Genomic DNA, 11768 nt, shown 5'->3' with positions numbered 1-11768 from the left:
AACTTGAAGAAATGCATGTCAACCGAGACACTCGTAATTCCCCTTGACGAGATTGAGGTCAATGAGAGCCTCAACTTCGTGGAAGAACCTATTGAGATTATGGATCGGGAAGTAAAACGAACGAAGCAAAGCCGTATCCCAATTGTGAAAGTTCGGTGGAACGCCAAACGAGGACCGGAATTCACTTGGTAACGCGAAGACCAAATGAAACTCAAATACCCCCATCTCTTCACGTAGTTGTACTATAACTCTTATATGTATGAATTCTAAAATTTCGGGACGAAGTTCCCCTAACGGGGGGATGATGTGACAACCCTCAATCTATTCCCGTTACAAATCCCATTTTCACTAACGGAATACGTTAACGTACGTTATTTTATGTAATATTTGGAATCGTTAATATCCGAATATCTAATTTTATGCATGTCCTAATATCATTATAAGTAATATAACTCATACGTGTTAATCTAGTTTAACCTAATAGAGTTGTATTACTATTTCAACCACTTCACCCGGGTAAAAAGTTTTAACCCCGTTAAACTTTAGCATCGGGTAGCCGTGTATCGGGTACAATACCCGAGACATATAAAAACACTTGAACACTTCAATTGGACTCTTTTACCACAATTACACCTCTCTCTCACTACTTTCTCTCTCTAGACCCGAAATCGACTCCAAATCCGCGAATTTCCGACTTCCAAACGTAAGGATTCATCCCCTAACTTAATCTAATCATACTTTACTGCTTTTAGAGTCCAAAATCATGAGAATCAAGGACCATAAAGGAGTTTACGGCCTAAGAAGCTCCTTAGGCCGTAAACCCCCAAAATCATGCCAAAGATCAAGTTTTTCCTCATGTTAAGCTAGTATACTAATTAAGGCATGTATCTAGAAGGGTTTGGACACTAAAACATATGGATTAGACATGTAAAAAGGAGTTTACGGCCCAAGCATGTGCTTAGGCCGTAAACACCTCAAACACCCCAAAAACACTTGTTTAAAGCCCCAAAAACTCATCTAGGGTGTTTGGCAATTTAAACTTGACAACAAGGAAGGCTTAAATGCATCAAACAACATCATTTGATGGCAAAAAGAGGAGTTTACGGACAAGGCTAAGCTTGGGCCGTAAACACCCATATTTTTGTGTCAAACAAGTCCCAAAACCCCTCAAATGCATGTAAGGATTTTAGCTAAGGCCTTTGGAAGTGTGTTGTACCATTTAACTTCACATTTGGACACAAAATGAAGAGTTTACGGCCAAGGGTGTTCTTGGGCCGTAAACTCCCCAAAAATATATGCCAAATTGTCCCAAACTCACTATATGGCCTTCTAGGATTTATCTAAGGTGTATGAGACTTTGTTGTACCATTAAAACATACATCTTGAAGGGTTTACAAGAGTTTACGGCCCAAGAACAAGTCTTGGCCGTAAAGTCCCCAAAAATGTCACAAATTATGATGTTTAATCCCTTAAAATAGTCCAAGACACATACCACTAAATCAAGGAAGTGAAATAAGACCTTAAACATACACTTTGGAGTGCCACAAGAGTTTACGGCCAAACCTAGGGGGTTTACGGCCGTAAACTCCCAAAGGATGGCTTTTGGGCCATAAACTCCAAAAGAGTGAGCTCGTGAACCCTCCCCTAAATCATTCATGACTTTGTACCACTCTCGGGAACCCCTTCTAGGCCTTAAAACCCCGAAAATGATGCTAGAATGTCCAAATACTATAATGAAAAGCATAAGATGATTAAGTTCTTGTAAAATACATATTTCATATGACATTAGGGTCCTAGGAGGTGCTCAAGAGGTTATTGGGTACCAAACGCTCAATCGACACTTTTACCCGATTTCCGTGATTTCAGGTGAGTTCATACCCCTTAAATGAACCTTTCAAATGTTTTATATGTTTTAGGGGGAAGATACAAGTTGAATATACATGTTTATGAAAAGTTATACAAGACTATTTTTCAGATTTCAGAATTTATCACATGTGATTCACAACCTGTAGTTCAAATCACATGTGATTTATCACTATGTTTTATAAATAAATCAATTGTTTTCAAAACTATTTTGGATAAACAAATAAGTTTTAAACGTTTCTTTCGTACAACACTTTTGTTTAACAAAACTACTTATAAGAATGTAACCATACTAATATATTTATATAAGTAAGACTTGAAGGACTTAGGACCGATAGCTCGCCTTATTTCCTGTTTCTTGTTTGATTGTGGGCTTAGGGTAGTGGTTATCCGTCCGACTGTCATTGATTTCTTAGTTATATATCTTGTATATTAGTACGGATTATGAGTACTTCTTATTTCATTAGATGCCTAAATCACTAACCTGATTAGAACTACACACACTAAATTAACTATAATGGGTATAGTTAAGGACTCTATCCCTAGTTTCCACTATTACTCTACACTACTATAATTCTCTACATTATGAAGCAATACACTAATAAGAGAATACAATACAAGTTATACGAAAGATTACTACGCTATAATACAAGAGAATGCACTAATCATGAGATAGCTCACTAATCCACTACGGGATACTCTATACGCTATTCACTATGCCCGAAGTTTTCCGACAGGAAGACGACACTATATGTATAGATCTATACGGGGCAGACGCTATTACATCCCGACTGATAACTTCAGTCCGAGCCGCTCAGGCCCAGGGATGCTTTTACTCTACTACACTATGCATGACTGGGAAGGTCATGGGAGTTCGCTATTACTCACACTATTGGGAATATACTAGAAAGACACTATAACCGCACTAAAATACTAAATGAAAGATGAAGTAATATCCCGAAGTAAATAAGTATCTAATACTAAAGGATGCTGCACCACTATTACATACTCTAAGAATAACTCACTATATTACATTACTTAATGTTCTGGAGAATATGGGATTTTCTAGGTTTCACCACTATTTATGATTTCAAACTTCAGTTTTCATAATAATAACTCTAATGCTTTTTATACAAGTACAAACACTAAAACTCTTATGAACTCACCGGCTTTATGCTGATATTCTTTTCAAAATAACTTGTATCTTCAGGTCAAAGATAGACAGGTACAACAGCAATTTTTGGAGAAGATGGAGGATACAAGACCCATCTCTTATTTTTGTTTACTTTTGGTGTTTGTCAAACATTACAAAACACACTTGTAAATACACTTACTATATAAATGAAATGGTTGTATGTTTCTTGCTTTTACTATTATACAATTGTGATGATACTGTACACTACGTCATCCACCCCGAAACGTATTCCGCCGTTATCGGTTTTGGGGTGTGACACAACAAAGACATGTTCGGGATAAAAGGAGTGGAAATGCGAAGTTGGAAGTGAGATTGGTGGACTGAATCAACAAAAGTCAACATTTGGAGGAATTTGAAGTCCCACATCATGGTCACATAGTTTCCATATTATGGTGGAGAGTTTTTACTCGATAAACATGCGATAAAATGAACGACAAAAATCTTGGAGGGAACACAAAGGAAGTTTATGGACCAAAAACGTGTTTTTACAAAAAGTGGTCCTTTTATGTCATTTTGGTAAACAGTTGAGCTTAAATGATCAATGTAATAACAAATGGAAGAAATACACCACTTACACTTTTAATTGGGCCTTAGTGACCCATTTTCATGTTTAATTGGGCTTGGAACACACATTGCATGTCTATTGGGCCCTTATGGTCTAATTACATGTTTAGTGGGCCTAGAATATACATTACATGTTGTTTAGGCCTTTGTGACCCATTTACATGCTTGTTGGGCCTAATAAACTAAAAACATACACGGAAACAATATTGTAATTCAATGTTCGCGTAAATTCAGTTAAGGCTCTTGTGAGATATTTTGTTTGACACCTATCGAGTGTACAACGATAGCCTGTAGTTATAACAAAAGTATCTTGGAGGGAGAGCGAGAGTTTGTTTATAGATCTATACGGGGTTGACACCCCACACTTGAGTTGTTCGCTATAGTTAGACTAGGCCAGTCTAGGGTGACAAACCTTACCTTAAACAAATCGACGCCTGAAAAAACATCATAACAGGCGGATTAGTTATTATCAAGTATGGTTATAACGAATCACGTAGAGAATAACTACATTATAAATTTATAGAATACATGTACCATTTTGATGATACAAAAGCATACATACACTAATACTTGGTCTTAGGGTTTTAAGACTACAACATTTTTTAAATTAACAAAATATTGGATTTTCTAGGAAAACATACAAATATATAAAACCTTCTACTTACAACAGAAAACAAAGGAATTTTTGGAATACTCACTTTATACGTTTTCAAATCGAAACACACATGCATTAATACAAGTTTGGACACAAAATTTTCAAACCATTTTACAAAAAACATCGAATTTTCTAGTGTTTACAAAGGAATACAAAACTTTTCATTCAAACATGCTTATGAACTCACCAACATTATATATGTTGACTTTTTCCAAATAACTTGTATTCTCAGGAAATCGTTAAGCAGGTGGACATCGAGAATATCTATATTTTTGTTGCTATTATAAACTTTATATTTTTGGGATGTAACTTTTGTAAACAATTACAATGATGTAAACCCAGTATTGTTGTATTATTGTATGTGTGATGATGATGCTATCTTGTTTCAGTTATATACAATGTGATGATATTACAAGATGAAGTCACCTAACCCACGAACGTTTAAGTCGTTTCCTTAGTTGGGGGTGTGACAAGTACCTCTAGTCAGACAAGTCGAGTTCTGAATCGACTTAATCTTGGGTGCACACCACTGGCAAGATCTCCTTATCGTGTGGATCCATCGAAAATGCAAGAACTATCCAGTCAACTTCAAGAAATTATTGACAAAGGCTTTATCCAACCAATCTTCTGTCCATAGGGAGCTCTGACATTGTTTGTCAAAATAAAGGATGGATCTTTCAGGATGTGCATCGACTATTGAGAGTTGAGAAAACTCGCCATCAAAAACTAATACCCACTCTCGAGGATCGATGACTTGTTCCACTATGAACAAGGATGTTGTTACTGCTCAAAGATCGACCTAAGATCCGACTATCATTAACTTAGATTTCAAGAAGAAGACACTCCAAAGACGACATTCAAGACTGAGTACAGTTACTACTAGTTTTTGGTTATTCCATTCGGACTAACCAGCGATAGCAAATGAAGTATGCCAATTCCTAGGGCTTTCGGACTACTACCGTAGATTCATCGAGAACTTCTCCCAGATAGCCAAGCCTTTCACCGATCTAACCCAGAAGGACAAGACGTTTGATTGGGGGAGACAGAAAAGAGTGTTCCTTCCATAAATTGAAACAATTATTGTGCAATGCACCAATTTTGTCTCTTCTAGAGGGAACATAATACGTTGTTGTATTCTATGATACCTCACACCAAGTATTAGGATGTGTACTAATACAATGGAATAAATTCATTGCATACACATCCAGACAACTTAAGCCAAACATGACCAACTACACTGCCCATGACTTAAGTTGGGAGTTGTAGTGTTCGCCTTAAGGATTTAGAGGCACTACCTATATGCGATGAAGTTTGTCACTATTACCAACCACTAAAGCCTTTAACACCTCTTTGATCAAAATGAGCTCAACATGAGGCAACAAAGGTGGGTCAAATTGCTAAATGATTACGAATGCGAAAATTCATTATCGCCCTAGAAAGGAAAATGTCATGGAAGATGCATTGAGTAGGAAAGAGCAAGCAAAGCCTCTTTGTGTAAAAGGCTCGAACTCTAACCATCCACTCGAACCTCACCACCCAAATTCATGATGCTCAGCTAGAAGTACTCAAACCCAACAATATCATAGAAGAAAACCTGCAAGGAAGACGGAACACGATATTTCATGAACCGAAGTTGGACCCCAAAGTTTGGTGAAGTCAGGAGTATAGTCTAAAATGAGGCTCATAATTTGAGATATTCGATACATCCTAGATCAGATAAGATGTATCTTAATCTCAAAAAAAAATATTGGTGGTCCAACATGAAGGCAAATGTAACAGCCCAAAATCTCAAGTATTGTTAAATTGCATTTTGGGGTGTTTTAAAGGGGAGACTCGGCGAGTTGGAGCCAGACTCGCCGAGTAGGGTCGCAGACTTGGTCGCGGGTTCGCGACTGGACTCGACGAGTCCAGATATGGACTCGGCGAGTCGACGCTGTTCAGCGGAAAACCCTAGCCGTTCAGTTTTGGGTCATATATAAGGGATCTTATGCCGTCATTGCTCGTCTTTTGGTCGATTGAGAAAAACCCTAAGCGGCTGTGGCATCTAGAGCAAGCTTGAAGGCCATTGGTGACCTTGAAGGGATTGTTGTGCAAGGAGGAGAAAGGTTTTGGCTAAAGGAACTGCAAAGGATTCGAGTTCTGAAGTTTGGGGACACAGAAGGTACATCATTCAGGTAATAGCTCGGATTACATTCTTCTGTGATTGATGTGTATATGGATTTAGGGTTTATGGAACCCATTTGATGAGTAGATGGATTATTACCTTGTTACCCAAACGAATATAACCCTGTATTAGGACCCTTAGAGGTCCAGAAGGTCCCATGTTTGTGTATTCGGAAAAATACGTATCTCAGGAAGCAGTTTGATCGACTGCATGGCATGGACTCGCCGAGTCCGATGAGCAGACTCGGCGAGTAGCTTGAAGAATAGCTGGGACTCGCCGAGTTGTTCTTCAGACTCGGCGAGTGGAGTCGGGGTGGCCCCGCGATTCTTCCACGAGGAACTCGTCGAGTCAAGAGAGATACTCGACGAGTAGAAAGGGAACATCCAGGAATTTGTGAGGACGACTAGACTCGCCGAGTCGCCAGGGCACTCGCCGAGTCCAGTCGAGATGACTGTTGACCAGAGTTGACCTATGTGACTTCTTAGGGTCAGTTAACGTGGAAGATAAAAGTATTAATAAGAGATATATTGTTATAGGGAGCTTGTAGCTCGGCGGATCAGGTGCAAGTGATTTCAGGAGTTGCTAACTTCCAGCATCCACGAGGTGAGTCTTCTCACTATACTGTACCCGGAAGGGTTTGATTGTGTGACCGGAAGGTCGAATATATTATGTGTTATGTATATATGCTATAAATGGAAAGTTAGTTGCTACGCGTGATATGCATGTTTATATAGGCCGAAAGGAAAAGTGTTATGTGACAGAAAGGTCAGGTATGATATATGATATATGTGCTTTATGTGTTAGAGTAAATGTATTATGTGCCGTATATGTTTTTGGGCCGGAAGGCAATATGTTATGGGCCGGAAGGCAATGTACTATGGGCCGGAAGGCAACACGTTATGGGCCGGAAGGCGATTATCTCATGGGCCGGAAGGCATTGTGCAGTGGACCGGAAGGTCAGGGCCTGGAAAGGCGTATGTGCGTAATGTGTATATTGGGGAACTCACTAAGCTTCGTGCTTACAGTGTTTTATGTATGTTGTTTCAGGTTTTTTCAGTAACGCGGGATGGCACCGGCTCGATTGTACACACCAGAGAAAGAGTTGTATTGTGGAGGATCCTGGTTTTCCATTCAAGTGAAAATGAAGCTATGTTTTGTAATTCAATTATGAATGAGATTTTAAACAAGTGTTTAATATTAAAAATGATTATTTTAAATGAAAATTTTGTCTTGAAATTTACGGTGTTACAAATTGGTATCAGAGCCTTGGTTTGAGGGATTCGGATGCGCCTTCGGGTAAATCTGGACTCAAACTGAGGAAATAAGAAAAAGTTTTCAAATAAATAGTTTTCTAAAAGTGGATAAGAGTTCAAAGAGAAAGCAAGAAAGAACAGTGTGTACAATCAGCCAGAGCCAAACGGTGATTTCCCAAAATACCCTTACTTTTGTGTTATGAAATATCTATTATGCACTTTATGAGATATTATTGCATGCTAGAGACAGGCTAGGTGTTTCATATCTTAGGACTAGAATGGCCTGATTTGTGATGCCTTAGCCTAGGATTTGTTGTCATATGTGCGTTATGCTTTTGAATATGTGATGAGCGAGAATATCCAGTTAGGACGCACGAGGGGTAGAGCTACAGAGTTCAGTGGTACTTCCGAGGATGAGCCGAGAAGGTGGAGCTATCACAGATAGGGAGTCCTATGTATTCTTCGATGCTCGAATGCTGCTTGCTTTGTGCTTTGTGGAATTCTCGATGATGGGAGTCAGCTACTACGTGAGTATGACGATACTCAGGAGGTAGATGGTTGGCATCATTAGGAGCTCTTCAGCAGCTGATAGCAAAGAAGTGGGAGGACGGCGGAAGGGACTAGGGAGTAAACCTAGCCAGATGAGTGCGCTGGTAGAGTAGAGGATTTCGCTGGGGAGCGAGTACGCACGATGGATTGGTAAAAGAGGAGGTCGATCAGCTACTTAGGAACTCTGGGATGGTCCGTGTGGAAAGTATTGGTAGATGTGGAAGGTAGTATGGGCCCGTACTACTGAAAGCAGAGGACCCATACTTGATACAAGGAGCATTATGAAGGTCCTAAGGAACGGATTGCGGAGTGATGTTATGGTCAGGGTACCATACATCGGAACAGATTGAAGATAGATGTTGTGGTTCGAGTACCATACATCGGAGCGGATTGCGGAGTGATGTTATGGTCAGGGTACCATACATCGGAACAGATTGAGGATAGATGCTGTGGTTCGAGTACCATACATCGGAGCGGATTGCGGAGTGATGTTATGGTCAGGGTACCATACATCGGAACAACTTGAGGATAGATGTTATGGTTCGAGTATCATACATCGGAGCAGATTGAGGAGTGATGTTATGGTTCGGGTACCATACACCGGAACAGATTGAGAAGGGACGTCATGGGATGAGTACCAGGGTTCGTAGCGGATGATGCTTGTGACTATCTTGCTATCGGGTCATGATCGATGAGGTAGAGATCGGATGCTATGGGTTTTAGGCCTGTAGACCATGATTGAGTATGGGGAGGCATTCCCCGAGAGGAAAGGCGAGTGCCCATCAGAGTATTTTGGTAAGAAGTTAAAGACAGAGGAAAATTTCGGTTGAGTCAAACAATCAGGCGATAAGGGAGAGGCCATCTTCTAGGAGGGTGGTGCCATTTATGTTCGTGAGCAATACACGAGGGGCTTGATGTTTCAGTTGTGGATTTGGGAGTACACCCTGCAGGTGGTTATCGACAATGTTTTCCCTCAGAGTATCAGGTAGCAGGTGTGCCGCGAGGTAGTGACTTATCGTGAGCAGACAGTCAGTTGGGACTGAGGTAGTCGAAAACCACACTACACCTAAGTGAGAATAGTAGGATGCGTCATAGTGGTAGCAGCGGAGAGCTCAGTCAAGTTTTGCAGTGCAGAGAGTTTTCGTCTATGTTGAGAGTGGGTCCCTGTCCTTGGGACAATTTCGGTGTTGGAACATTGGTTGATGAGCTGAGGTGAGAGGAACGATAATTGCGGTGCAGTTTATGAGCCAGGGATGTTATTGAGCAGTTGAGATGCTTATTGTTGGATTGGTATGAGATTTGGAACGATTAGAAGCAGTTGTGATGAGAAGTTCTTGAGGAGTTCATCAGAGGTTCAGAGTATAGGGGGTCGATTGACTCCTTAAGGGGGGAATTACCGAGCGTTACGTAGCACTTTCCTGGAGCAGGTACGATTTCGCTGGTGAAAAGTAGTTGTGGGTTGGGTGTGTGCTAATTGGTGATGGTTTGAACCCTGAGTGGGGGAGAACCGGGGGCAGTATGTAAGAAAGCAAAGATTTGTCAAGAGTGGTTATAAGTGAAGTATAGGGATATGCTGTAAGGAATCATGAGACCAGAGGTGTCGATGATCGAGGAAAAGAGTCAGAGTGAGTTAATGCGGGAAGTACTTGAGGAGGAGAACGAATGTATCTATGATAGGGGTTTGGTGTCGTTACAAGTAGATAGAGAATGTTTGGGTCGGTATGCGCATTCTTGGTTGGATTTTGAGCGTCGGAAGAAGGGTTTCGGAGAATTATCAGCATATTTCGTAGCGTCAGCGTTTTCTCGTATTCCAATCGGGAAATTATATGCGTCGGAGTTGTAATGTGGGAAAATGTAGATCTATTTATGGGATTCCGAGGAGATGTATTATTGTATATACGTGATGTTTGGGGCAGGAGATCAGTGGTTGTGGCAGTATTCTGGGCTATTCGGGTATGATATTTCTATTTCGGAGTTACTCGTGAATCCTGAATTGAATCGACGTGTGGCATATCAAGTATCTGTGGATCTAGTGGGAGCCCTTCGAGTATGGGTATTTAGGGAGATTATTTGAGAGAGTGGATATTCGCAGAGATGGGCAGTTATTATGTTGCTTGTCTCCAGAGTTTGGGGTGGATATTCGAGTCGCAGTACTCACTATTTAGAGGGTGTTGTGATACTGCGTGGAGTCGCAGTACTCACTAGATGGCAAGAGAATTTCGATGTTGGAATGTTTTTCGAGCAGTTTATGGTGTGGAAGAGTTTTGGGTTTGAGTAGTCCTATTATTAAGTTTTGGAGCCTAGATGTTGAGTCGGGGGCAAGACGGGGGTATCCGTCCCTGTCGGGAGATGTGGAAGAAATACGCGACGAATATGCGCAGCAGAACCCAGAGATTAGAGTTGAGACGATCCTCGGTTGGATTGTATTGCTCGCACGAGGAAAAGAGAATTTTGTGACTTGCGCGTCACTGGGTCGGGATAGTTGTCACGGGGAGAAAGTTAGTGGAATATTTGGATCACAATATGGGTGACCGTTGGGGGCGCAGCTCTGGAGCCAAAAGCTGATCTGGTACCCAGTATTGAAGAGGTTTATGGGAAAGGAGCTTATCATGATGACATCTGAGGACACTTTAGAGAGAGTAAACGATCCAGACGCTCGAAGACATGCTTCGGGCATGTGCATTAGATTTCTGAGAAAGTCGCGGTACGTATTGATCCTTGGTTGAGTTGTCTCATATCAACAGCCATCATTAGTGCATTAGTATGCCGCCCTTTGAGCTGTTGCATAGGAGGTGGTGCCGGACCCTCATTTGCTGAGGAGAGGTAACGAATGGACCCGAGAGTCCTTGCGAGCAGATCCAGAACATGTGCGATACATGGAGTAGTGGCAAGGTCGTCAAGAGGATTTCCCTAGATGAAGGAAGAAGAAGGTATGTTGGGGCTAGTGCAGCATGTGCATGCGATTGCAAGAGGAGAACTCGGGAGAGTTGCTCTGAGAATTGAGAATGGGTCCCTCAATTGTTCAGAAATGGATAAAGTGGGCTTAGGATCGGGGATCCGGTGATTCGTGGTTTCCTAATCCTTATGGGTCGAGTGATCGTTGAGATTTAGAGCAGAGTTGCATCTTGGGTAATTCTCGGTTACAGGGAGTGGTGGACAGTGCAGAGATCGTGCTTGAGTCGACAGAGCAGATGCAGCAGGTTAATCAGAGGTTAATGATCATCTAGAGTTGACAGGAAAGTTATGAGGACAGGCGCCGTTGCAAGCATGTGTTTCGGGTCGGCGACTTCGTACTTCTGACAGTCTCTCCTTGGGAAGGGGTGATTCGGTTCAGGAAGAGGGGCAAGTTGGGGCCCCGATATGTTGGGCTTTTTCGTGAGAATGCAAGGGTAGGACGGGTGGCCTACCGTTTGGAGCTGCCAACGGAATTTGGATGGATCCATGACACTTTTTATGTGTCGCAATTGAAGAAGTGTATAGCAGATGAGTCAGCAGTGGTTCCACTAGAGAACAATTAGGTGGATG

This window comes from Lactuca saligna, chromosome 3, assembly GCF_052625555.1.
Source record: "Lactuca saligna cultivar CGN05327 chromosome 3, ASM5262555v1, whole genome shotgun sequence".
Taxonomy (NCBI): domain Eukaryota; kingdom Viridiplantae; phylum Streptophyta; class Magnoliopsida; order Asterales; family Asteraceae; genus Lactuca; species Lactuca saligna.
This window is presented reverse-complemented; position numbering follows the sequence as displayed.